Below are 12,820 nucleotides of genomic sequence, written 5' to 3'. Positions count from 1 at the left end.
CCGTGATGTCTGCAAATGTTCAGAGAATGGAGGAGTCCATCTCCAACCTGAGCACCACCATGTCGCAGGTGATGACGATGATGTGCTCTTCCATGGAAAGGATGGCCACCTGCATGGAGCAGCTAATCCGCCACTCACATGAGCAGATGCTAGCTGTGGAAAACAGATGGCAGGCACTCATAGACCTCCTCTCAAGGGGGGATGTAAGTGTAGACTTAGGCCTTCATCACCCCACTGCTGTGCAGCAAAGTGCTCGCCAGCTCCTTGCTAGCAGAGAAGTGCGGGTGGGCCATGAGAGGGACGATGGTGAAAGGGGACATGGAAGTGGGGGGCTCTTCTGAAAGCGCTCCCACTTCTCCCCCATTGCATCCCCCTCAGTTAGAGCCCCAGATGCTTCCTCGGATCCAGATGGCCGAGTCTGCCCCTGCAGGAAGAATAGACTTTGGCGGGGTCCTCACAGGCTCCAAAACCCAGAAGACGTCCGCCAACAGTGTCTACGCAGTCGCAGCAGGGAAGTGGGCAGCCTGCAATTACTTCTGCTGAAGCCACGCAGGTTGCACCTCGTAGAAGCACTCATAAATGAAAAATGACACAAAAGTAGATACACAAGGGTAAGCATATGTGTGTATCAACAAATGTTAGTGTTAAGTTTCAGTTGTTTTGATTGGACACATAAATGGTTTTTTTCGCACTACTTTCGGGTCTTGTTCATTTTTGCCTCCAAGTGGCATTGTCACTTGGAGTGAATGGAGACACATTATTTAACCTTGAGCATTAGGCCTATGGGTGAGAGCAATGGCTTTATGGTGTTGTTGCGGGGGGGAAGTTAGTACAGCATGTGGAAGGCATGTGGATGCATTGGAGAAAGTTAAGTATAGGCTATGATGAGGCCATCCGGGCCTCCCGGGCAGCAATGTGTGGTGCTGCTGGTGCCATCTTTACCTCAGGTTCCTCCTCCTCCTCCTCGCCTTCCACCTGCTCGTCCTCCTCCTCCTCTGAAGAGGCTGTGTGTTGTGCGCCATGCTTCTCCTGCAGCTCTAATCCTCACCACTGCTCTATGTTGTGAAGTGCGCAGCAGACGACAATGATTCTGGAGACCCTGGCTGGTGTGTACTGAAGGGCTCCACCAGACCTGTCAAGGCACCTGAAACGTATCTTCATCATGCCTATTGCTTGCTTTATGACACATCTGGTGGGCATGTGGTTCTCATTATAACGCTTCTCGGCCTCAATACTTGGCCTCCTCAGGGGTGTCATGAGCCATATCTTCAGTGGATAGCCCTTGTCTCCAAGCAGCCAGCCAGTAAGTGTGCTTGGAGGAGCGACGAGCTGAGGGAGGGTGGACTGACGCAGCACGAAAGAGTCATGACAGCTGCCAGGGAATCTGATGCACACATGTATGATCATCTTTTCATGGTTGCAGAGCTGCACATTGAGGAAGTGGAAGCCTTTGCGGTTCGCAAACACTCCTTGGTGATGATGGGGTGCCTTCATGGCCACATGTGTTCAGTCGATGATGCCCTGCACCTGTGGGAAGTAAGCCAGAGCCGCAAAGCCGAGCGTCCGCTCAGTAACACTGGCTTCATCAGTGGCAAAGTTTATATAATTGGCTGACTTGTGAAACATGGCATCGGTGACCTGTGTGATGCATCTGTGGGCGGCCGACTGGGAGATCCCACAAATGTCTGCTGCAAATCCCTGGAAGGAGCCTGAGGCGAAGAAGTTGAGGGTGGTGGTGACTTTGACAGCCCCTGGCAAGGAGTGTTCACCAGGTCCTCTGGGCAGCAGATCTTGTTCCAGCAAGCTACAAATGTCTGCGATGACCTAGCGCGATAGCCTGAGCCTCCTGAAGCACTGCTGCTCAGTCATGTTGAGAAAGCTCATCCTGTGCCTGTGTTGGGGGTATCGCCTCTGGCGTGCTGCAGCCCTATGGTGCCCCCTCTCTCCTCTCGTTCAGAAGAAGACTGCTGCTGTTGCTGCTGTTGTGGCTGGTGTTGTTGGTGGTGGTGCTCATCCTGGTCCGATTCTGAAGACCAAGGTGAGACAGTATAAGCAGCACCCATGCTGATGTTGTAGATGGCAGGTGAAGTAGTGAGCAGAGGGACAATCCCTCAATGTTGTAATACTGAGTAGCAATGTGGTGAGAGTGGCTTCCGCAGTTGTAGAAATGACCTGCAAACTCCAGAAACCTAAATCTGTGCACAGAATGGAGTTATCAATAACCTTTCCCTTAGGCAACTAATGAGGTGTACAGTGTGTCTATTTATCTGGTATTCCCAGGTGTCAATTATTACCCTCGCACAATGGCCACTGAACTTCTGCCTCCCCTTCACAGGCAAGGTTCCCAAATTCAGAAGCTGCAGTTAAAAAGTCTAGTAATGGTCTGATAACAAGCATTTAATGAGATTAATTAGGTCGCCCGCCTCTCCCGATCAAGTCCATGGCGCCCTGGCAAACGCACCCGAGTTAAAGGCGCAAGGAGGCGGGATGATGCCGGATTCCTGATGCACTGCCTATTTTCGCTATTTTTACAGCTGACCCGCCTCCAGACCCACACGCACGGCAACAGGAAAATTCCAGCCATTGTGTTCATCTCCATGGGCCACAGGAAAAACAGCCCCTATCATATCAAAGCAGCAATCAATAAAACAGGATTTTTTTTTATATTCGTTCAAGGCCAGCCTTTATTGCCCTTCCCTAATTGCCCTTGAGAAGGTGGTGGTGATCCGCCTTCTTGAACCGCTGCAGTCCATGTGGTGAAGGTACTCCCACAGTGCTGTTAGGGAGGGAGTTCCAGGATTTTGACCTAGCGACGATGAAGGATCAACGATATACTTCTAAGTCAGGATGGTGCCTGACTTGGAGGGGAACTTGGAGGTGGTGGTGTTCCCATTTACCTGCTGACCTTATCCTTCTAGGTGGTAGAGGTCGTGGGTTTGGGAGGTGCTGTTGAAGAAGCCTTGGCGAGTTGCTGCAGGGCATCTTGTAGATGGTACACACTGTAGCCACGGTACACCGGTGGTGGAGGGAGTGAATGTTTAAGGTAGTGGATGGGGTGTCAATCAGGCAGGCTGCTTTGTATTGGATGGCAGCGAGCTTCTTGAGTGTTGTTGGAGCTGCACCCATCCAGGCAAGTGGAGAGTATACCATTACACTCCTGACTTGTGTCTTGTAGATGGTTGAAAGGCTTTTGGGAGTCAGGATGTGAGAAACTTGCCACAGAATACACAGCTTCTGACCTGCTCTTGTTGCCACAGTATTTATGTGGCTGGTCCAGTTAAGTTTCTGGTCAATAGTGACCCCCACGATGTTGATGGTGGGGGATTCGGCGATGGTAATGCCATTGAATTTCAAGGGCTGGTGGATAGACTCTCGCTTGTTGGAGATAGTCATTGCCTGGCACTTGTGTGGCGCAAATGTTACCTACCACTTATCAGCCCAAGCCTGAATGTCGTCCAGGTCTTGCTGCATGCGGGCAAAGACTGCTTCATTATCTGAGGATTTGCGAACGGCACTGAACACTGTGCAGTCATCAGCGAACATCCCCACTTCTGACCTTATGATGGAGGGAAGGTCACTGATGAAGCAGCTGAAGATGGTTGGGCCTAGGACACTGCCCTGAGGAACTCCTGCAGCGATGTCCTGGGGCTGTGATGATTGACCTCCAGCCACCACAACCATCTTCCTTTGTGCTAGGTATGACTCCAGTCAGTGGCGAGTTCTCCCCCCGATTCCCATTGACTTCGGTTTTACTAGGGCTCCTTGATGCCACACTCAGTCAAACGCTGCCTTGATGTCGAGGGCAGTCACTCTCACTTCACCTCTGGAATTCAGCTCTTATGTCCATGTTTGGAACAAGGCTATAATGAGGCTTGGAGCCGAGTGGTCCTGGCGGAACCCAAACTGGGCATCAGTGAGCAGGTTATTGTTGAGTAAGTGCTGCTTGATAGCACTGCCGACGACCCCTTCCATCACTTTGATGATGATTAAGATTAGGCTGATGAAGCGGTAATTGGCCGGTTTGGATTTGTCCTGCTTTTTGTGGACAGGACATACCTGGGCAGTTTTCCACATTGCAAGATAGATGCCAGTGTTATAGCTGTATTGGACAGCTTGGCTTGAGGCACAGCTAGTTCTGGAGCACAAGTCTTTAGCATGACAGCCGGGACTTTGTTGGGGCCCATAGCCTTTGCTGTATCCAGTGCGCTCAGCCATTTCTTGATATCACGTGGAGTGAATCGAATTGGTTGAAGACTGGCTTCTGTGATGGTGGGTGTAAAGTCTGTGGGTTGTGCAGTAAATAAATACACAGACTTTTGAAGTACAAACAAACAGGTCTTTACTATTCAGAGGTCAGGGCGAATCTGCCCTAGTTATCCTGTAACATCACTTATATACTGGTGTGGTCACTGTCGGTATTACCGTATACAGAAGCCAATCAAATAGTGCCACACCTAAAGTAGTTCTCTTAAAGGTGAACGGTTACACTCAATCGTTCCCTTAAAGGTAGATGGGTACATACACTACAATCCTCCCTTTTTAGCTTATTACTTACAGGGTCCCCGTTAAACATACATATCTTCAACTTCACATAACAATTTACAGATATACTCTCGGTGGAGAACAAACAATTTACAGAGATAATTCCGGTGGAGTCAACGTCATATAAAACAGTTTACAGATATACTTTCGGTGGAAACAGTTCACAGGTTCAGTCTCTGCGGAAACAGTTCATAGATTCAGTCTCTGATCTTGACTCATTCCGAACAGCATCTCTTTGGTGTAGCCGGTTCACATGGCTAGCGTGACTCCTCCATAGCCTTTTTCTTAACGTAACAGCGTGACCTTCCGTCCTGTTGAACCAGCAGTGCGGACTTTTACAACCAACTGGCTGTCTTGATAATTTTCGGGTTTTCAACTAATTTAGCTCCTTTCATGGTGTCCCGCCTGAGATGATAGTATTTTAGACAGTTATTATCTCCTGCTTCTTCTTTTTCTTTTCTGCCTTTTTGAAACTCTCGGAGCTCCTTTCTCTGCGGCCATCTGTAGCGCCACCAACTCTCTATGTTCCTTAGACCTTTAGTGCTTCATGCGGATTTCTGTACTTTGGGAGTTTTCATCACAAACTGGGCAGACCAGATCCTCGTAATATTCAGTGTCACTCAATAGGTCATGATAGTATTCGGGGTCGTCCTGAGTTAGGCCAGTGAGGGGCCCTTCTACTTCCTTCTTAGCCAACTGGACGTTAGCCGACGGTGGTTCCTTCTCTGACCATCTTTCTTGAAAGGACTTCTTCAAGCATTCATATTCATCCCGCTCTTCCTGGGATGTCTGCCATTCCTTCATGCCTGGCCTCATTTGTGAGTTCAATACCTTCCCTTCCATCGGGGATTCCGTTATCAGGCTATTTAATCCTTCTACTGAAGTAGCTGTTTCCGCATTCTTCTGTTCCCCTTGACGTAATTCAGCATACTTTTGACATCCATGTGCAAGCTGTGTTGCCCCCTCAGCTCTCTCCGTGACTTTTGGAAGCTCCGAATTCTTTCCCTTTGAAACCTGAAACTCGTGTTCCCATTTTGGAGTCTTGTCCCTCAGCGTGTATAAGAGTTGGCTGGCCGTTAACTCTTCTACGGGGCCACTGTGGATTAGCGCCTTCTCCATTTCATCCACCTTTCCCTCCAATGTTTTCACCTTCCTTTCCTCCGGTCCTTTGGTTTTAAGCGCTCGAAGAAATTGCGCCTTGGTGTTCTCTAACTCCTGATCAGGGGCCATTCCTACAGTCTCTGTGTTCCTTCCATTGGCCTTTCCTTCCACTGCCCAGATTCCTAGTTGAATATGTTCTTCAAGTTGTTGGACCTCTGCCATTGCCGCCTCATATTTGTCTTGGGTTTCCTTCAATAATTTAACGAGTTCTTGGACATCTTGAATTTCACGTTCTGCTATGTCTTCCACCTCTAATTTTCCATCTACGGATGGAATCTCTACCGATGAATCTGTCTTGGCCTGGAGCTCGTCAAACATTTCCTGCAGCCTTTGTAATTCTCGCTCATGTTCAAACTTTAGTTGTTCATATGCTTTCACTAAAACTAGCTTTTCGGAGGTTGCCGAGTTAACCCCTTCCAGGATTGTAGTCTGGGCCCGTTCATACTGTTCCTTCAACTTGTTACACTCTGCTTGCAACGAGTCGTAGAGATGAACTGGGATAAAATCCTGGCTTCCTGAAGATTCCTCTTCCTTTAGGTCGTTCTGTAAATAGTCTAGTTCCTGAACAGTTTCAGGGAGATGTGATCGGTACTTGGCCACGATGGCTCTATGGTCGCTCTTTTCTCGAGCTAGCTGTCTCTGTTGTCTTTCCAGGTTCTCCCATTCAGTGTCCCAGAACTTTTCCATATTTTTCATCTCTTGTACGAGACGGTCACTCCACTGTTCTAATTGTTGTCGTACTTTGACATAAGTTTGAGTCCGAGCTCGGTGTTCTTCCATCGTGGATGAATCCTTAGCTTGAACAGGCTCAGAATTCTCTGTCAACCTGGAGTTCTGCTCTGTAACTTTATTCTTCTTGGTGACATAAGTCTTTCTGCATGTCTTTGTTTCCTTCCCCATCGTCGGCAAGTCCCCTTTAGCCTTGTCATGCATATTTGAATTGGTCTTATCGTCATCCATCTCAGAATCTGAGCTGATGGCTTGCACCGAATCCTCCTTCATTATGGCTTTTAGGTAGTGCCATTCCATGTCTATTTTCTTAATCCACTCCCGTCCTAGAAGTGGTGGTCCTCCCTCAGGTAATGCGTACAAATTCATTCTTGGGTGTTCTTTCCCTCTATCTCTCACCTTGACTCTTATTTTCCCCATGGGGTATACATTATGCCCCGTGTATGTCTGTAATACGAACTTGGTATTTCTCAAAGGTATGTGAGAGAACAGCCGGTGGTAGTCCCTTCGGTTGATGACTGATAGAGCTGATCCAGTGTCCAGCTCCATTCGTACTTGGACTCCAGCTATTTTTAGTACGACCCAAATCGTTTGTAGATCAGTTTCTTTCCCCACATTGTGGATCTTCAGACTACCCAGCTCCTGGTTGTTTGGGTCTGAGTCTGAATTCTGTTCGTCTGAACTCTTTTCAGCCACCTTGTGTACCTTGTTGTACTTTTCTTGTGGTGGCTTCCGTTGATTGTTGGTCTTTTTCCCGGACCTGCATACCTTCGCGATGTGACCCAGTTTGCCACATTTCCGACACTCTTGGTTCTTAAACCAGCAGTGATTCTGGTCGTGCGTGGTCTTCCCACAACGGTAGCATTTTGTTGTGCTCGAAGTAATTTGGTCCACCCCGAGTGCCGCCGCCTTTAGCTGCATTTCGGCCGTTCCTTTCGCTGCGGCTTCGTGTGATGCAGCTATGAGGACAGCCCTGTCCAGTGTGAGGTCATTTTCTTCCAGTAGTCGCTTCTGCGTTCCTTCTTTGGACAATCCGCATACGAACTTGTCCCGCAGTGCCTCTGTCAGATTCCCTCCGAACTGGCAGTATTTCGCTAGCCTACGCAGTTCGACCAAGTATTCCGCATTGCTTTCGTCTTTCCTCTGCGTTCTTGCGTAGAATTTGAATCGCTCAGCCAGCATCAACGGTGTGGGGTTCAAGTGGTCCTTCAGCACAGCCACAATTTCTTCGAAGGTCTGATCCGCTGGTTTAGCTGGTGCTATTAGATGCTTCAAGAGCCCATATGTTTTTGCCCCCATCGAGTTTAGCAATGTTATCGCCTTGTCGTCTTCCTCTATTTTGTTGGCTTCGCAATAGATCTCTATGCGTTCCACGTACATGGCCCAGTCTTCTATTTCAGAATTAAAATCGTTAATATTCCCTCGCTTAGGCATCTTTCTTTCTTTGAAGCAGCACAGTATTTCTTTAAGTATTATTTATTATCTTTTTTTTCTCTAAAATGGCGGTTTTCCTGCGAAAATGGCGGTTTCCCGCTCTTCCCTTCTCTCTCTCTCTCTCTCTGCCCACTTCAATGGCAGTTAAGATGGCGGTTCTTTTCCCGCGAAAATGGCGTTTTCCCGCTCTTCCTTTCTCTCCCCGCCCACTTCAATGGCGGTTTCCCGCCTCTGTCGTCTTCTCCGCCTAATGGCGGCTTTCCGCGTTTCTCCCTGGTGTAAGGGGTACGCTTTCCCCACAGCGGACAGGTTCAGCCGCTGGGCTGGCTATCGCACAGCTCCCCTTACTCAGCTCTGTCTTTTCCTCCCGCCCGCACGGCTCTACCGGCGCTGGGTACACCCCGTTAACGGAGGACAGTTCAGCCGCTGGACTGGCTCTCGCGCAGTCTCTCTCTCCCCGTGCTCGGCTCTGTCTCTCCCTCTCCCACACGTTCGGTTCTACCGGCTCTGGGTACTCCATAGGTGGAGAACAGTTCAGCCGCTGGACTGGCTCTCGCGCAGTCTCTCTCCCCGTTCTCGGCTCCTGTTCGCTCTCCCACTCCCGCACGTTCGGTTTTGCCGGCTCTGAGTACCCCGTTGGTGGAGAACAGCTCAGCCGCTGGACTGACTCCTCGCAGTCTCTCACTCCGCACCCGGCTCTCACCCACACGGTTCCCGTTCGCCTCCCCAGCCCTCTCGCAGACTGGTGTTTCCCTCCCCGGCTGCGGCTGGGTTTCTCCTCCCGCGCCTACTTGCAGGTTCAGCGCTTCGTGGCTGCGGTCGCTGCCCGGATTTTTCCCGCCGATCGCGGTCCGGCTGTCACCCGACGCCGTTGGACCCGACTTTTGGCCGGTACAGCTCCCCCTCGACCGAGGTCGAGTGCTCTGCCCTTCTCCTCCGGATACTTCTACCCCTTCCCCTACTCACAGTCTCTTCGGCCGCCTTGTTTCTTGCTGGTCGGCTCACTCCACACCGTGGTAGCAGGGTAATCAGTGCCTGTTGCTGATGAAGCTTTTGTTGCTAGTCTTCCAGCTTCTGTAAAGTACCACACTTTCTGTTGTTGTAGCCTCGTGTTTTCTTTTGGTAGCACGACGAGGGCGGTTGCCTCTCTTCGACGCTCTTTGTTACTTTGCTATTCTTGCCGCAGGGTACGATCGGACTCGTCGCCACTGTAAAGTCTGTGGGTTGTGCAGTAAATAAATACACAGACTTTTGAAGTACAAACAAACAGGTCTTTACTATTCAGAGGTCAGGGCAAATCTGCCCTAGTTATCCTGTAACATCACTTATATACTGGTGTGGTCACTGTCGGTATTACCGTATACAGAAGCCAATCAAATAGTGCCACACCTAAAGTAGTTCTCTTAAAGGTGAACGGTTACACTCAATCGTTCCCTTAAAGGTAGACGGGTACATACACTACAGTGGGGACCTCAGGAGGAGGCCGATATGGATCATCCACTGGCACTTCTGGCTGAAGATGGTTGAAGAATGCTATAGCTAATTGCCAAATCAGAAAAATACAGGGTGAATGTCCCTGGGGTTCTTAAGTTCATTAATTAATAGACATTCTTATTATGAACACAGCTAGCTTTTGCTAGACACTTTTATTGAGCACATGTGGACTAGGTACAGTATCTGTAGAGGCATCCATCTTGACTGCTGCCTTGTGGGTAGCCTAGTGCCCCATGGGTAATGTAGTCTTAATATACATACAGCTGGGCAGTGTAGTCTTATACATACAGCTATATACAGCTCTACACAGCTCTACGGCTCCACCTAGTGTCCACTATAGAATGACATGTTATTGATCATTACTTCCCCCTTTCTTTGAGGTTTAACAAAATCAATATCAATCAACTTTCAAGAAAACAATAAAGATAATATCAGTAACACTTTTGTTAGTGCTCTATAAACATAAACATTTTCAAAACAGTCAACACATTTTCAAAGCTTTACATTGTACTCAAAGATTAAGTCTATCAGGCTTTTTTACTTCACGTGTGGATCTTCTCAACACGGGTAAGTCTGATGTGTCTTCATGAGATTGTTCTGGCGGTGAATGACAAGATGCAGTTGCGGCATTGTCATCAATCTGGTCTTGAATAGTCTCTTGTGTTTTTAGGAGGGAACGGCGGTTCCTTCTGAGAATCTGTCCTTCCTCAGTTCTAACAGTGTATGACCTTGGTCCTACTTCCTCAAGAACTGTAGCTTCCCTGTTCCATGCATCTGGATCCTCAATCCTGACAACATCATCCCTTGTCAATGGTTTTAGAGTTTTGGATGACTTGTCATAGTATGATTTCTGTTTCAGCTTTAACAGTTGAAGTCTCTGTCTCAGTTCCTCACTTTGCTGTTCTTTTGCACAGCAGGGTAGCGTGGTGTGCAATTTGTGACCCATTAGTAGTTCAGCAGGTGAAGAACCACAGTCTAAAGGTGAGGCTCGGTAGCTCAGCAGGGCGAGATAAGGATCAGATTTGCTTCCTGTCGCTTTCTTCAGTAGCTGCTTGAGAACTTGAACACCTTTCTCTGCCTTACAATTTGACTGAGCATACAAAGGACTGGATGTGATGTGCTGAAAGTCATACTGTGCTGCAAACTGTTGCCACTCCTTACAGTTGAAGCGCGGACCATTGTCGCTAACGGCAATCCTGGGAATTCCATGTCTGGCGAAGATGGATTTCACATGCATTATGACACTGCTTGCTGATGTGCTTGAGAGCAGCGCCATCTCAGGATAGTTAGAATAGTAGTCAATCACTATTAGATATTCTTTACCATTTAAATGAAAGAGGTCCATACCAACCTTTTGCCATGGTGCTGTTGGTACGTCAGCTACTATCATTGGTTCCTTTGCTTGTTTGTTTTGGTGTTTCTGACATGTCTCACATTTGCCTATCATGTTCTCAATGTCCGTATTTATGCCAGGCCAATAAACAGTGTCTCTTGCTCTCCTTTTGCATTTTTCAATTCTGAGGTGTCCCTCATGAATCCTTTTGAGCATGTCTTGACGTAGAGCCAGTGGAATGACTATTCTGTTCTGTTTTAGTAGTAGTCCGCTTGCGACACTCGATTCTGACCTTATGTGAAAATATTTTGGACAGGATCCTTTTGGCCAACCATGATGAATGTTCTCTATTACTGTCTATAACACTGTATCTTTTACTGTTTCTTCTGCTATTTGCTTTGATTTTGTGTCTGACACGGGCAGCGCAGCAGTGACCATACTCACATGAACATCCACGTCTTCTTCAGTAGAGCTCACATGACTCATTGTGGGTGCTCGGGATAGTGCATCTGCTAACACTATGTATTTGCCTGGTGTGTAGATCAGTTCAAAGTCATATCTTTGCAGCTTCATCATGAGTCGTTGAATCCTTGGAGACATCTCATTCAGGTTTTTTTTTATGATGGCAACCAGAGGGCTGTGGTCTGTCTCAACTGTGAAGGTGGGAAGTCCATATATGTAGCCATGAAACTTTTCTAGTCCAACTACCAAGCCTAGACATTCCTTTTAAATCTGGGCGTATCGACACTCAGTATCAGTCATAGACCTGGAGGCATAGGCAACAGGCTTCCAATCTTCACCCTCTGCTTGTAGCAAGACTGCACCTAGGCCACCTTTTGATGCATCCGTTGACATTTTGATTCTTTTTGTTGGGTCAAAGAAGGTGAGTACAGGTGTGGTTGTCAGCACTGTTTTGAGGTTTATCCACTCTTGTTCATGTCTTTCTGTCCATGCAAACTCATTTGTTTTATGTAGCAGGTCTCGCAGACAGGCTGTCTTGGCTGACAAGTTAGGAATGAACTTTCCAATGAAGTTTATCATCCCCATGATGTGTAGCACTCCTTTTTTGTCAGTGGGTCGGGGCATTTTGAGTATGGCGTTTACTTTTTCCATATCTGGCTCTATTCCTTTACCAGATAGATTATCTTCTAGGAAAGTGGCTTCCTGGATGCCAAACTGACACTTGGCTTTGTTGAGCTTCAGTCCATTCCGGCGTATGCTCTGTAGCACTTTAGTCAGTCTCTCATTGTGTTCTTTCAGTGTGGAGCACCAGATGATGATGTCATCAACATAGACCCGAACTCCTTCCAGACCTTCAATTATGTGTTCCATCGCTCTATGAAAGATTTCAGATGCAGATATTATCCCGAAAGGCATTCTGAGGAAACAATACCTGCCAAATGGTGTGTTAAAGGTACAGTATTTGGTGCTCTCTTCATCCAGTTTTAGTTGCTAAAATCCTTGTGAGGCATCGAGCTTTGTAAAGTATCTGGCATCTGACATTTCACTGGTGATTTCTTCTCGCTTGGGAATCTGGTAGTGTTCACGTTTTATGTTTGCATTTAAGTCCTTTGGATCCATGCATATTCTTAGATCATTGTTCTTTTTCTTTACACATACCATGGAGTTAACCCAGCCTGTTGGCTCTTCGACTTTCCTGATGACTCCTATTGTGGTCATTCTGTCCAGTTCATTCTTGAGCCGGTCATGCAGGGGTGCTGGAACTCTTCGTGGAGCATGTACCACTGACTGAGCATCCTCCTTTAGCTCGATCTTGTAAGTGAATGGTAGAACTCCAAATCCTTTGAACACATCCTGGAAATTATTCACTACAGAATCCATCGACTCATCTGGTCTGCTTATGGCACAGTTTATACGGTAGACTCTCTTGACCAGTTCTAATCCTCACAAGCTTTGTCACCCAGTAGTGAATCAAGTCTTTCAGCCACAACAGAAAACATGAGATGATGCACTTTGTCTTTGACTGTCACTTTAAGTCTGCATACACCTAAGCTATCTATTTTATGTCCATTATAGTCCTTCAGTAGTACTGACTTTTTCTGTATTTTGGGCTTTTCTTTCATATTGTTAATGTCACTCATACTGATTAAGTTTGCTTTTGCCCCA

This window comes from Somniosus microcephalus, chromosome 5, assembly GCF_052327205.1.
Source record: "Somniosus microcephalus isolate GS21.2 chromosome 5, FLI_Smic_1.0, whole genome shotgun sequence".
NCBI classification, from domain to species: Eukaryota; Metazoa; Chordata; class Chondrichthyes; order Squaliformes; family Somniosidae; genus Somniosus; species Somniosus microcephalus.
This window is presented reverse-complemented; position numbering follows the sequence as displayed.